The following is a 15,366-nucleotide window of genomic DNA, read 5'->3' on the forward strand; positions in this document are numbered from 1 at the left end:
TAGAATGTAAAACCACTAACACGCCAATTGAATTGGGTTTAAAATTATCAAAGTTTCATGGTCCTTCAAGCGAAGCAGAAAAGGACGAGATGAAAAATGTCCCGTATAGACAACTAGTCGGATCGTTGATGTATATAGCGTTAGCGACTCGGCCGGATATAATGTATGCGGCGTCGAAATTAGCGCAATTTGTGTCGAATCCCGGTAAGATACATTGGGTGCAAGCGAAAAGAGTGTTAAAATACTTGTATACTACTAAAACGAAAGCTTTAACGTATAGTCAGGGAAGTAATGATATAGAAATATACAGCGATGCAGATTGGGCAACTGATGTTGACGATAGGCATTCATATAGTGGCATGGTAGTATTTTTGGGAGGTAACCCAATTTCTTGGAAATCCAGTAAACAGAAATCCATATCCACTTCAACTATGGAAGCGGAATATGTTGCGTTAGAAAATGCTGTAAAAGAGGCAATATGGATGAACATGATGTTCAAAGAATTACGGTCATTGAAAAAATTAGATATTCCTCGTGAACCATACATTGTTAGGTGCGATAATAGATCAGCTATAGATTTTACCCATAGTAGAGTAGAAAGATCAAGATCAAAACATATAGATATAGCGTATCACATAACCAGGGAAAAGTATGAGGAAGGGTTAATAAAACTAAAATATGTCGCGAGCAGTGATAATGTTGCGGATATACTTACAAAGGCATTGCCTCATAACATAGTATGTATTCATTCAAACAGATTAAGATTGTATGAGAGTTGTGCTTACGAGAGTTAAATGTGTGACAAAAGTGGGGGAATGATAGAGATTTGTCCCACATTTGAAATACGCGCGGTACTGGAGACGCACGAGGCGTGTGCAAGTGTAGCGCCAGTGGTGTCTGTCGGTCGTAATTTGTTTTCTGTCTGTTAGATTCGATTGCGTAGTTCTGAACGATACAGCGTGTATTAACATACGATGTAAAGTCGAAGTGAATAAATATATTTTGTTTATTGATCCACAAAATCACCATCACTATATATAATCTAAATATTTTAAGACGACAAAAAGGTCTTTCCATACTAGATATTGAACGAGAATCTTTCATTTAGAAAGAAATCATCATCCGTAGCTACTCAACAGCCTTCATTCAGAATATTATTATTAATTTCCAAAGATATGTATATAGAGTTGTTTTGATTGTTCATAAAAAATACGCATAGAGATATTCCACAAAACGTCATTATTCCTATACTTCGTTCACTGGGAGAACGCAGTTGTCGGTTGACGAGTTTTCGTACCCTTTGCGCAGTTCACGCCTATGCTCATTAGTTATTGGCTCTGTCACTCCCGAGCACATCCCTACCCATGAACCCCTTGTTGGGCCCTTGGAGGTTCTACCATTTCTAAAGAAAGTCACTTCTTCAAGTGTTAGCGCATAAACGGTGTGAAAGAAATTTTGAGCAAGCAAACGATATTCTTTTAGATTTTAGTTTTCTCCGATAGTATTAATGCGGCTCTGTTAGCAAATAAAAATCTTCTTGAATATCGTCTCTGTCGACCGAAAACGTACTGGTACTAGTCAGAATTCTTACTGCGTTGCAATACCATAAACGACCCTAGATTTCCCGTGTCATAAACTACCTGGTCGCATCGAACATTTTGTAGGAAATCCAGGAAACAGTTCTACCGTTGCTGTTTCTTTATAATCAAATAAGCTGTGGATTCTTATACATTGATATCTCAATAAATATTGTTTCTTAATAGATAGAAACATTTGTTTCATTTGGACACTAGGTATACAGAGTAGAAAGAAGCAAGGCGTGTCCTTTTAGGCTCTTGAATCCTTCACCAATCTCAGTGGAAAAGTCAGTCGGGGCAATGGAAGCCATCTGCGCGAAACGACTGCGTTCTCTCAGTGAACGCAGTGTAGACTCATCTTTAAAAATTTCATAAAAATCTCTGGGGGTCTCACCAATAGCGGATTTACGCACAAACAGTCACCTCGAAAACCGTAAGACAGGGTCTCGAAAAATATGTACGTATGCATTACTTCACCAGAAATTCCGTACGTGCAACAATTCAATCGAACAGAATAGCATTAGTAACAACTACCAAAAATTTGAAGCAAAGCGGATGAAAGTATTCTGAGTTATTGTTAGCTTTTCGCACCTAAAATGTGGATTATATAGCTACATTATTATCACGATAAATGTAAAACAAATGTCTTTTCAAATACTTGATCCAAATATTCTTAATTTTATGTGTATTCAATATTGCATAAAAATAAAAAAATACATATTGCCCACAATTTATTTATTACAATGAGGCTCAAAAAATTGGTGATGTCTTGGGCCTCTTAAAGAGTAGATCCTCCACTGCTCCCTTTTAACAAATTGAAAATGAAAATATTTGACAATTGAAAAAATCGTGCGTGGCTCGTGTCCCTTGCCAAACTTGAACAGTTGAATCTCAACGTTTCAAGAGCGAGAAAGTAAGGGTCACATCTGCCTTCTCTCGCGACTTTTCTCAGCTGTCGATGCGCTGAGCTCACATGTACGTGACTCGTGTAATAGTATGTATAGTGGAAGAAGAAATTTTCTAAGCCGCGTCCAAATTCGAAATCATAGAATGGCTCCATCTCGCGTTCAATAAACAGCTACGTGTCTGTAGGCAGTGCTATTCCTGTAACGAAAACTGTAATAGCAGATACCGACTTGATAATCTCGAAAAGTCACGTGATTACAGTACTTGCCCGATTAAGAGCCGCGCTAGAGTCTGGGCGCGAGCTTCTATCGTGATGGTAATCGATTCGGCTTCCTTTGCTCTCGGTTGCGGAGACAATTGATACACGATAGCAAAAACAAAAAGAGAGTCTCGCTCGACTGTCGATGCTCCATATACATATATATTTTTACATTAGTATATACTTGTATATGTAAAATAATATATAATTCTGTACTATGTGCATAGAAAGGTTGAATGATATTTAGCGCATTAATAAATCGAAGCACAGACGAGTAAGCTCTTTCTTTTCACAAATTAAATTATTAAGTATCTTTGTTATAAATAATCGGAATAACGTCTTATTTGATATCATTTTCATTAGGAGAGCACAAGAAATCGATTACTGTTACTTGCGTGAAAATCCGTTTGCAAATAAGAAACTTCAATTTTTCCTACTCTTAATCCCTAATGCTATCCTTGTCTTCTATAGCCCCCTTGTTCTCGGGCGTCGAGCTCGAGCGCAATGGTTCCAAGAATTGATTTCTCCGCGCACATATCAAACGAGGTAGTGGGGATAGCCGTAGCTCTCGATCGTGATGCTCGATGCGGTTCTTAATCGAGCAACTACTGTAGTCTGCTCCCTTAATGCTATTAATCTGCATATACTTAATTTCCTCTGAAACATTGCAATTAAAAACATTTATATATTACAACTATAATTTTTAAACACAATTTCTCTATTCGTATCAAATTAGTGCAATATAAAAAGTTGCAGAACATCTATACAGTTTTATCGATTGTTTCTCAGAATTGATGCACTCTTTTAAATGAAGCGGATTTAATTTAATGCATTCATACATTTCTATAAATATAATACTAATTGTTTATCAAAATAGACACTATTCGAACTATTTCTAATGAACATTTATCTCAAATATTGAACCTTCTGGTTCAATATCTCAGCCAAATAAAAATCCATCATCACCTGAATTATTCCAATAAACTCATTTGATCAAAAGTCCAATCCAAAATGTTTCCCAGTTTTAGCTTCTATCTGTAGTTGCCAAACAAACAAATAAACCAAAATTTTTCACAGGTAAATGATCGCACAAAGTAATGGTAAATCATAAAAGCTTCCAAAACAGCAGACAGAGAGATTTACAAAGGTCGTGTCACGTTGAACTTTTACTTGTCACTCAAAAATTTTTATCTAAAAGAAAGTTTCGCCCGTCTCTGCGCATTATGCTCGCGAAACGAACAAGTTTTGAAGAGGAGCCGACGATGCGACGTCCTTGTGTCGGGGAAGTAGGTTATGCAAAAGCGAAATGTGTGTCGAACGAGGGGCTGCGCGGAGAGGTCGAGCGAGGGGTTATCGGGCAGCAGCCCTTGTCTAAAGTTTCCGGCTGTACGGCCGGCTAAAATCGAGAGGGAACATTCAATTAGGTCTTATCAGTTCTCGAGCGGAGTTTTTATCGCATTTGATCGCCCTTTATTCGCGTATATACGGCCCCGACCGTGGCCTGGCCCGCGGCTTTCCACCCCCTTATCTCTCGACGCTCGTGCCTCATTTGCGAACGAGAACCGGCCTCCGAGGACAAAAAGGCTGCTTCTGCCTTCTCCTTAGCATCCCCTAGCCGGTACAAAACCCGCCTTTCCTTCCTTATCTAGCTCCCTTCGTCACCCCTCTTAAGCCGCGGCTATAAATACCCCTGACCGTTTAACGTGTCTTGCAATGACGACTATTTATTTACTACCCCCTCGCGACCGATGAGATTACTTAACGAGATACTGACACCGTTTGTTGCTCTGTGAAAGGATAAATATAGAGCGATTATTTGTCTCTCCCCGGTTTGTCTCACCTTCTTTCTCTGAATGTTGAGCTCGGTGCGCTTGGCGATCTCGATGTGAATTGGACTTCTCGCTGAATTTAACATTTACGTTTGGAGTTTACACAATTGGATCTTGATTAATCGGTTTAAGACCGAAGACCAAAATAACGTATCCTTTGATGCGGTATTTTCTGCACTTTATGATGAGACTTCTTTATGCAGACTGCTTTATGCAGTTTTTTGTCTAGAGACATTTCAGCGAGATTTTATACTCTACTATACAGTGTGCTAAAAAATAATATATATTTTATGTACATACACCAACAAAGATAAGGTAGTCAAGTATGTGTTGCACTCTGATACAATGGCATGTCAAATTATAGGTAATGCATTTTTGTTAAAACGCAAAATCTTTGATCAGATGTAGACATAGACCCAGTTATAAGGTTTGTTACTAGTGATGCATTTGTGTATATTAGAGTGTGTGACATTTTTTACAAGATAGGTACAGTACCGGACAAATGAATTCGGACAAAAATATTTTTGTTTCCCTACACTATGACATTGTTGGTGGGAGAAGGCCACTCTGTGTTTTGTTTTCTATTAGTTGAAAGCTAGCTCACGAGGAAGTTAGAGGTAGATATTTACTCTATATTACGTATAAGATAGGTTTTATTCGAATTTGCTTGGACAAAAGTATTCGGACGTTTCATTTATGCGTGTAATTTATTTTTTAATATTGATATATTTGTTAAATTCTTTTTTTGTGCTTTTATTCTATTCTTACGAAGATGGTGCGAGGACAAAGTTTACCGAAATATATGAAGGAACAGGTTGTAAATGCTTTACAAAATGGTGAATCCATATCTGACGTTTCCCGACGCTTTAACATCGCAAAACAAACCGTGTACTGCATTCAAAAGCGATTTCAAGAACGAGGACACTTAAAAAATAAATTAAAGTCTGGCCGTCCGAAAAAGACCTCGATTAGACAAGACAGGCAAATACGACGTCTGTCAATTGCTGATCCCAGGAGGACTGCAGTAGAGATCCATAGAAGTTTAATCGAAACTGACGACTTGGACGTTAGTGTGCGTACAGTACGACGTCGTCTAATGTCTTTTGGGTTACATGGACGACATGGAGTAAAGAAACCATTGATTTCGAAAAAGAATAGGATGGCCCGACTTAAATTTGCTCGGGAACACCTTCATTGGTCAATAGAAGACTGGTCCAATGTACTTTTCAGCGACGAAAGTAAATTTAAATTATTTGGATCTGATGGAATTCAGTGGGTACGTCGACCAAAAGGTCAAAGATTCAACGTGCGTTATCAAATTCCCACAGTAAAACATGGAGGAGGAAGCATTATGGTTTGGGGGTGCTTTTCCGGTCACGGCGTTGGTCCATTGCGGCAAATTAAAGGTATAATGAAGAAGGAACAGTACATAGAAATATTAGAGACAGACATGTTGCCTCATGCAAGGGAAATCATGGACGAAAATTGGATATTCCAACATGATAATGATCCAAAACACACCTCTTGTGCCGTGAAAAATTGGATTCGTGTAAATAATGTGAACGTTCTTAAGTGGCCATCGCAAAGTCCGGACCTAAATCCGATAGAACATCTTTGGGAACATTTGAAACTATCCATAAAAAATGAAAAATTTCTAAATACTGCTAAATTGTACAACACTCTTTGCCAAAAATGGCAAAACATTACTCCTGCTACATTAAATAGTCTTTTGAAATCTATGCCCAAAAGAATGCAGGCAGTTATTGATTCTAGAGGTTATTCTACTAAATATTAATTTATTCTTTTATTTTCATGAATAACATACGTTTATATTATAATTTTTTCAAGATATAAGTTTTGTCCGAATACTTTTGTCAATCAAATTTTTGTTTATTGTTCAAAATATATATTTTATGTTACAATTTGCTAAATTGGTTTACACACATTATTTATCACCCTGACTTTCATAAACTGCTCAATTCATTTTATATTAATATCGTGACTTATTCATAAAAACTAAGAGAAATCATTTGTCCGAATACATTTGTCCGGTACTGTACATGCAATTTTAGTTGATTTTCAAGCAACCAGTTAATAGCCAGTTATATCCACTCAACAGAATAAAATAATGTAATTTTTCAGTTAAAACTGTTCATTCTTACAAATTATATTCTTTACAAAATTAAGACAGGACAACAAATTTATAAGATTTTAGTAGTTCATTTAAAAAGAATTAATTCTTTTAGTAGTAATGTTCCTTCAATAAATACTATACTGTTTTCTTAAATTCCGTTTTTCTGTTTCTTGCCTTATAAATAATAATCCTTTTTTTTTTTGTTTCTTTTGTTATTAATAACAGAAATAGAAACTGATTGATCAAATGAAATTCCAAACAAAATGTATTAACATAACATTAATCCTTAATGGGTTAATTGTGTGTTGAAGACAAAGTAAATGTAAACAATGTATGCGGAATCGAATTCTCATTACTCACATTGCCGTGGAGTATTTCGCCACTGCTATGGAACTCAATATTATATATACCTATAATATAGTAATTGATTATCATTAAATCTCTACAACAATGTAACCAAAATTGTAATTAGATACATTCACAATTATTCGGCATCTAATGGTATAGTATCTATTTCTATTGGAAGTTTGACTGTAACTGCAGTCTTAAAAATTTTGTTGACAAATCTATAACGCATAGCATTTTCCAATTGTTGATATAAGTTTCTTAAAAAATATAATCAAATAATAATTAAAATAATTAAAAAATAATTAAAAAATAATTAATAATTAAAAAATAAAATTTATCTAATTTCCGAATATAAAAGAATCGAAACTCAAATCTAAATAAGTATAGATAAATCTACCTAGAACAATATGATACCTTAGAATTGATGCGTATAAGGTAGTAAACGTGAACTCAACAAATTCACATTTCAAGAAAAACGCTTTGTTTTGTGTATGTACGAGTTTAACGTCGTATCGAATCTAGGTCATTATCGATGGTTTCGTTCATATTTTAGCAGATAGATTCTATTAAGTAATTAAATGTTACAGTAGTATTCGAGTTGATTCCATGTTTCTGTCTATGGGTTTCAAATTTTCTGCATTTAAATAGAGGACGGTGGGTCGTTATGGATTTTTGGCAGTTGTTGCAATAGGATAGTTCTGTTTTCTTTAGTATATATTCATGTGTAATTTTGGAGTGTCCTGCCCTTAGCTTTGACATTACTATTTTCTCTTATTTGTCATTTCTTGATAAAAATCTTTAACTACGTTGTGGATTTTTATCTTGTTCGATGTGATCCATGTTCGAATCTGTTCTTCCTCGATATAACTTTTTCCATGTTTTGTTACTTCTTGGTAGGGTATAGGGACCAAAGAACTTAATGGGAGTGTTGCTGCTTTCTTGGAATTGGAGTCTGCTTTTTCGTTTCCAGTTATTCCTTCATATGAAGGTATCCATGTATCCATGTTATATTTTTATTTATATTGTCGAATTCGGTACATGCTAATAATATGTTTTCTTCTTTTTTAAGAGAGTTCGTCAGGGCTTAGACTACTGTCGTAGAATCTGTATAGATGATATGGTATTCGAAGTTAATTTCTGTAATGTGAAAAACGCTCTTTATTTATATTCTATAAGAGCGAATAAAATAAAAGTATTTTCAATATTGTTGAGTTCATTCTTATTAGCCTCAATGCTTTAATTATTCTACAAAAAATTGTTAAAAATCTTCCTTATATTCAAGTCACAAAATGCTCCCTCCTTAATTTGATTGGACGTAAAAAATAAAATTTCATATACAACACACTCTATTTATATTTGTTCACTCTACGTAGCCCAAAATAATCTAAAATATTGCAATTAAAATTTCTTGGCAATCCTTAAGGATGCGGAGATTTTTGGGGAAATTCTACCACCAGTCGCCGAGACTTTCGAGTAACTGGAAACAGCGAAACACTCTCTTGACTGGGCAGAAACGAGAGAGAAAGGGAGAACCCAAGAAAGCGGGCGAAAATTCCATTGCATCCCTGAGCGACGGCTTCTCCCCACCTTCTCAACTTACCCCCTAGGTTCCTCCGCGATTTAGCCTCCTGCTCATTGAAACGCGAAAATGCTGTCTCAGTTTCGCAGAATTCAATAGACAAGTCCCGTTTTTGCGTGGTAGTCGCGCCAATATCTCGTTTCCATTTCGCGCCGAGTGAAACCGTCGAATGTGTGCAGTCTCTTCCTTCTTGCTCTCCAGTGACGCGTTTTATAAACTCACGTTTCATTTGCCTCTTTGTTCTCGCAGAAGATTAATGACTGTAATTACTGTCGAGAGGGCACGAGGACGCGTTTTCTTTGCAGCAAAGAGCAAGCGAGAATTTCCGGGTTGATGCACGGTGAAATGTCATTTCTTTAATCTCTTCCACAGCCACAGGGAGTAGCAAAGGATAGATATATGTATAATTATCTATTAGATAGTGAAAATGGTGGGTACTTATGGTGACTATTGAGAGAACGTTTTATACAAAAGTATATGGCAGTGGTATATTAAAACCACTGATATCATTCTATGAATCAGTTTTAAATACACTTTTTTATGTCTTTTTATTGATACTCTTATTTAACAGAATTTATCTGTTAACCCATTTATGCTTATCGTCCCAAATACGGTAGGAATCATTTTAAAAGCATTACTATCCGCTCCAATCTTATGTTATTGATTAACTCTTTGAATGCTCACTAAAATAAAAGACCATGATACAGGTAAGGTCTGCTTATATTTAGTATGAATACTATTAAAGTGTCTATTTTACGATTTCTTTTGAATTATTTCACGTTCAATTGCCAACAAATACTTGATTGATTTATGTAGGTATTTGTGTATTTATTGCTCGAATGTTGAATGTAGCGACGAATGAACTATGCACCAAAATAATAGAGTGTTGCACCAAATAAAAAGTATAAACAAATAGTAGGTACTACAATAGGAATGTGCTGGAATTTAATGATTTTCGATTCGCTTTAATCTATTAAAAAAAAAAACAAAAAAAAAACGAACAATAAAATTTTAACAAAATTAGTTTGAGGTCTAATTGGGTTCAACACGCTTATGTGCACATATATGTAATACCTTTGTTAAATTCAAAACTTTTGTCAGTCCAACATCCTCAAACCACTCATCTTGAAATTGTACACATGTTTCTACTGTAACGTTCCTCCTATCTGTTTTATCCCTTTCAAAGCAAAAAGTGAAACATAAATCACAAAGAGATAAGTCAGGCAAATACAGGAGGTGCTTCAACGTTTTATTTAATTTGAATTTAAAATTCTTTTCACTAAAATGGCTGAACGTGTGAAAACAGTAAAAACAAAAACCATGTTAATTTGTTTCTTTAATCGAAAAGTAATAATCGAGAATAAATTCCTTCCACCCAATGAATCTGCCAATCGACGATTTTTCTTCAAAGTCTTGGAGAGATCGAAAATTAATTAAATATAACATTTGATTTGAAAATGCTTTGTTGCAACTTTTGCATTGTGACAATGTTCCCACATAACTAGCTACTTGAAGGAAGGAATTTTTAATTGAAAAATTAGTCACAGCATTGCAGCGTTTTTCTTATTTGTCTGATTTGTCTTCTTGTGACTTTTTCAATTTTCTTTTTTAACTTTAGAGTAAAATAACACAGGCATAAGCCAGACAGCAGAAGGTGTATGCTCCCAAAAATAGCACGTCTATTTAATTTTCAAAATGAAATTTTTAAATAATTTATTCTCAAAACTGTTTTGTCACGCCACACTGTTCTATTTTTAGGTTATGACACTTTTATTACTGTTTATGTTTTGAACATTTTTTTAATATTCCTTCAAAAAGCCTCTACTAAGTTCCAATTTAAATTGTATACATATACCCCCGTCCAAAAGCATTAGGATATCTACCACTTTCAACAATCTTTTACTTTACAATATAAATTGTGAATGTTAAATCCCTTCTTTTCACAAATTTCATTGCAAATATATATTAAATGGACTCTGGCTAGATGATATGAATAATTTAATTATTCAAATCCTCAAAACTATTAAATAACTACAGAATGTATCTTCTGTGTAATTCATTCTAAAATCTACAGGCAGTTTTAAAAAATTCCAAGTTTTAGAAAGTTAATGAGAAACATAACATGTGACACAATATCAAAATGAATAGTCACGACGCAACACCTGGGAGTGTAAATGCATGTATGAGAGAACGAGATGGATATACAGGGTGTTCCAAAATTAACAGCACAAGCAAAAAGTGAGTGATTCTACATTAAAAAGTGACACGAAGATGTAGAATAAAAATGTTTGATATCACGCTTTCTTTTCGAGAAAATTGACTTTGAATTTTGACCGAGTACAAGTGTACCGAACTAAAGTTTCTAGCGTTTGAGGGGTAAACGGGAAAAGGGGAATGCTTCTAGCGTACCTAGAGACAGTCACTGGTCAAACCAAGAGTATTCTCCCTTAATCCGTGTACCCCTCAAGCACCCAAAGCTGTACTTCTGTACGCTTGCATCCGACCATAATTTCAACTGAATTTTTTACAAACGAAGCAGGATATCAAAAAAGTTTATTCTTACTTTTATTTTATTTTTTCATGTAGAATCACTTCTTTTCCACTAGTACTACCTGTTTTGGGACACCCTGTATGTATAAGTAAAAGAAACATAAATATTACTTAATGTTATAGATAAGATATTTAATGGATTATTTATAGAATATATCTATAATCTAAAACAGTACAAAACAAAATTTAACATGCAGTAAAATTCTTTTTCCAAATATAATACGTATTTGTTGTGATCAAACAAACATCCTAATATTTTTAGACGAAAGTATAGCTCTGGCAATAATGTATTAAAATGACTTCATTCGTTTTACTTTCACTCATTGTTATGATCTGTTCAGTATTACTGACTGGATATGTATATTCGTCAATATGTAGGTTGTACTAACAATAAGTATACGTTGAAATATTTTAAAAGGTGATAGAGAAGCTCAAATGGAATATACGTAACATAATGTCTGCTCTGCCTTCATTTTGTAATAATAATGCCTCACAGTTAACATATTCCGGATTAGACATTTTATTAACACATTGCAGATGGGGTATTTAAATAATTTAAATGCCTGTTCCTGGGGATTTATAGCCTTTTAACCTACCTTCTGCATTGATATATTTGACGCATGAGAGAAGTGTATAGTACGTGGAAACAAAACACGTGTTAAAAACGCAAAATTGCGTCGCCCGACTTCTACGATTACATCGTTCCGACGGAAGTTTGCGTCACCTTTCCGCAATGTGTTAACATGCCTATACAGAATGGGTGGAAAACCATAGTAAAACTGGCCAGGAGATAATTCTACATAAAAAAATAAGGAAAGAATTTAAAATTCAATTTTTTCATCCGTGGCTTTGTTTTTGAGAAAGTCGAATTTGAAGTTTATTACCTTCATTTTAGTTTATTACTTTACAAGTACTGTCGGAAATGTCCTCCTCGTTGCTGCCTACATAACTGTGCTTGACGAATTAAAGACAACTGAATGAATGGTAACGTATGATAATAAAAAACGATAATTTTTTAGTTTTTAAAACACTTGAAGAATTTTTCGTTTTAACTGTGCAATATTGTGAATATTTTCTTTGTTCACTTCTTCTTTGACGTGTCCCCATAAGCAAAAATCCAGGGGTGTGAGGTCCGGGGACCTTGGAGACCAGTGTATCTTACCGCTACGACCTATCGAGCACGAATACTTTTCATTTAAGAAATTTCAAATTGATCTCGTGAAATGTGCCAGGGCACCATCATGTTGGAAAATAATTCTAGTTCTGATATCTAAAAATACTTCTTCCAACAATGAAGGCAACGTGTCACGTAAAAGCTCTAAGTATCTGCTGCCATTTAGGTTGTCTAGGAAAAAATAAGGTCTTATGATTTGATCATAATCAATTTGATCATAATTGATTGAAAAAATAAGGTTTTATGATTTTGAAAACGTTGACACTTTATCTCTCTTGAAAGTGAGTTTCACGATAAATACGAGAATTTTTATTTGACCACCAACGCGTATTCTGGACGTTGAAAATTTCATCTCATGTAAATTTGGACTCGTCGGACCATAAAATACGTGATAGGAACCGTTGATCTGCGGCATAACATTCGAGTGACCACTAACAAAAATTCATTCTTGGCACGTAGTTCCGTTCCAGAAGATTCTGTACCCGCGTAACGTGGTATGGACACATGTGGTTATTGTATAGAATACAACGGATTGTTTCGGTACTAACATTATGTGTAGAACTAAGATTTTTTGTACTAATGCTAGGTGTGTCATTTACACTCTGAAGAACACTTTCTTCAATGGTGTTGTGCAATCGTCGGCTACAACCACGATTTTTATGATACGCTACAAATGAGTCAGTCTTTTGTTGTTAATAAAATAATGTCCTTTGTTCGTTCATTAACATCAATATATTATTTAAAAAAAACAATACAACTTCCTTAGTAAATAGAATATACTTATATCTTAATGTGAACATTTATAAACTTTAATAGAATACATCTCAACAACACAGTCACTCAGAAGCAATGGGCAGTACTCCTTCTAGCCTATCTACACTAGATGTCGCGTTACATGCTAAAGGCTAATGCACATGAAAACATACGAGTGATAACAAAATAATTAACACCCTAACATCTTTGCTCCACTCTCTGTATGACTCTCCTATCCGGATATCGGTGATTAGAAAATTTTTCTGCATAATATCTACTTGCAACAGAAGTGTTACCTCCACAAGCTCCCAAAGCGAGTAACATGTCAACATACTCTCGATTAAAATACCTTGCCATAACTTAATAATTTGCAACAATAGAAACGAAATGAACTCTTACGCAGACTGAGAAACTATGACTTCTGTCAGATATCGAACTATCTGGGTATTTTTTACAGTATCCTATCATTATCAGTGTTTATAAATACTAGCATAAACAGAGACAACTGATAATAGAATACACGATGAGTAAATTATATTGCCTAGGTGAGCAAACTTCAAATTCGATTTTTTCCTTATCTTTTTACATAGAACCCTCTGGCCGGTTTTATTATGATTTTCCACCTACCTTGTATAGGGTGTTTGATAATATGTGTCAAAAATTTCAAGAGGTGATTTTACGTCTTAAACTAGGACAAAAATCAAGAATAACAAAATTGCGTTTAAAACTTCGTGTTAGGGTTATTAATTCTTGAGTAAACGCCTAGAATTCGCGAGAAATGTGTCCGACTAAGACAGATCAGTGTGACTTATTCCACTGATTTCACTGTGTCTGACCTAGTTAGTGCACGTCAGTAGTAGAGTAAGCTCTGAGTCAGACATATTTCGCGCGTATTTTATGCATTTTCTCTAAGATTAATAACTCTGAAACGCAGCCTGAATCGTATTCTAAACATTTTTAATCTTTGTCTTATTTTAGCGTATATAATCGTCCCTTAAAATTTCCGACACCTGTCGTCGAACACCCTGTATATTAAACTCATAAGCAGATTTTGTAATCTTACACGTGCATAGAGGAGCAGATATAGAGCAAAAAAGTCTTAATACGTATTGTTGTGTCTCTTACGGTTTAACTCATATAAAGCTTTGAAAATCCAAAATCCATTTCCTACGAACATTTGAAATTTTTAGAGTTTTATAAGAATTAAACCTTGAGAGATACAACAAAATGCATTAAAATATTTTTACTCTATTTCTACTCTTTAATGCACCTGTACAATTACAAAATCCTCTGATTATTAATTTAGTATATAGGTATATTATTGCAAAATAAATGTACATCGGATATTATGTCATAGCACATTTAGTATTTCATTTGAGCTCTCCTACCACTCTTTAAAATATTACCACGTATATTGTTTACACCTTGTATATTTCTACTCAGTACTGAAAACGTTAATCTTTCCCATATAAACATAGACAGTAGTCTTCGCTCCAAATGATACGCAGTAGCCCATCATCGTCATGTACTATCAAAGCTATCACTGTCATTCATTATGATATTACTGCTACATATATCGATACTTGGTAACAAGATACCTGCATATAAAGTTTAATTTCATTATTAATTTCTGTCCAACGCACAATCACTAGATACTATATTCATCTGTTGAAATTAAATACAATTTTCATAAGTAAAACAAAAGCTTGCATTATGGAGGGATAATCTACAATATGAAGGTATGAATAAATGTCTCTCTGAAAAATGATGGTAAAAAAATTGAAAAATATCACTGAAGCAAAAATTACCATTTCCTGCAGTTAATTAAAACAAAACTGGGATATTCGATTTCCAAGCGAGGCATTTTTCTCCGCTCGTCGCGACGAAATCCTCTTTACGGCTTTACACGACCCTTCAGCAAGGTATTGTTCGTTAACTGGTAGTACTTTCGGTTGCGCGCGTTTTTTCCCATAATTCGCTAGACGAAAATCGTAAAAATCAGACGGAGAGAGTTGCATTTTGAAAATTTTCGTTAGTCGTGACGGAAAAAAAAAGACAAAAATACTTTTCGACGCTTCTCTATTTCTCGGCTTTCACGTTCGTGCTTTAACTTCTCGTTTCCGTCGACGCTTTAATTCCTTCCGCTAAATTGAAAACTTTCTCCCCTGATCTGCCCCTTTTCAACGCGCGAAATATCGGTTTTCGTTGCCCCGGCTCACTTTCTTCCCGCCTTTTTCACCCGCCTTTTTCGTTACGT

General features: G+C 34.8%; 1 protein-coding gene and 1 pseudogene across 1 annotated transcript in view; both read left to right on the top strand.

The window, feature by feature from the left end:
- Positions 1–15,366, top strand: part of LOC143177176 (TWiK family of potassium channels protein 18) — a 53,315-nt gene that overhangs the window by 13,889 nt on the left and 24,060 nt on the right. The window lies entirely within an intron of this gene.
- On the top strand, positions 162–794 carry LOC143177247 (uncharacterized; annotated as a pseudogene).

This window comes from Calliopsis andreniformis, chromosome 3 (assembly GCF_051401765.1).
Source record: "Calliopsis andreniformis isolate RMS-2024a chromosome 3, iyCalAndr_principal, whole genome shotgun sequence".
NCBI classification, from domain to species: Eukaryota; Metazoa; Arthropoda; class Insecta; order Hymenoptera; family Andrenidae; genus Calliopsis; species Calliopsis andreniformis.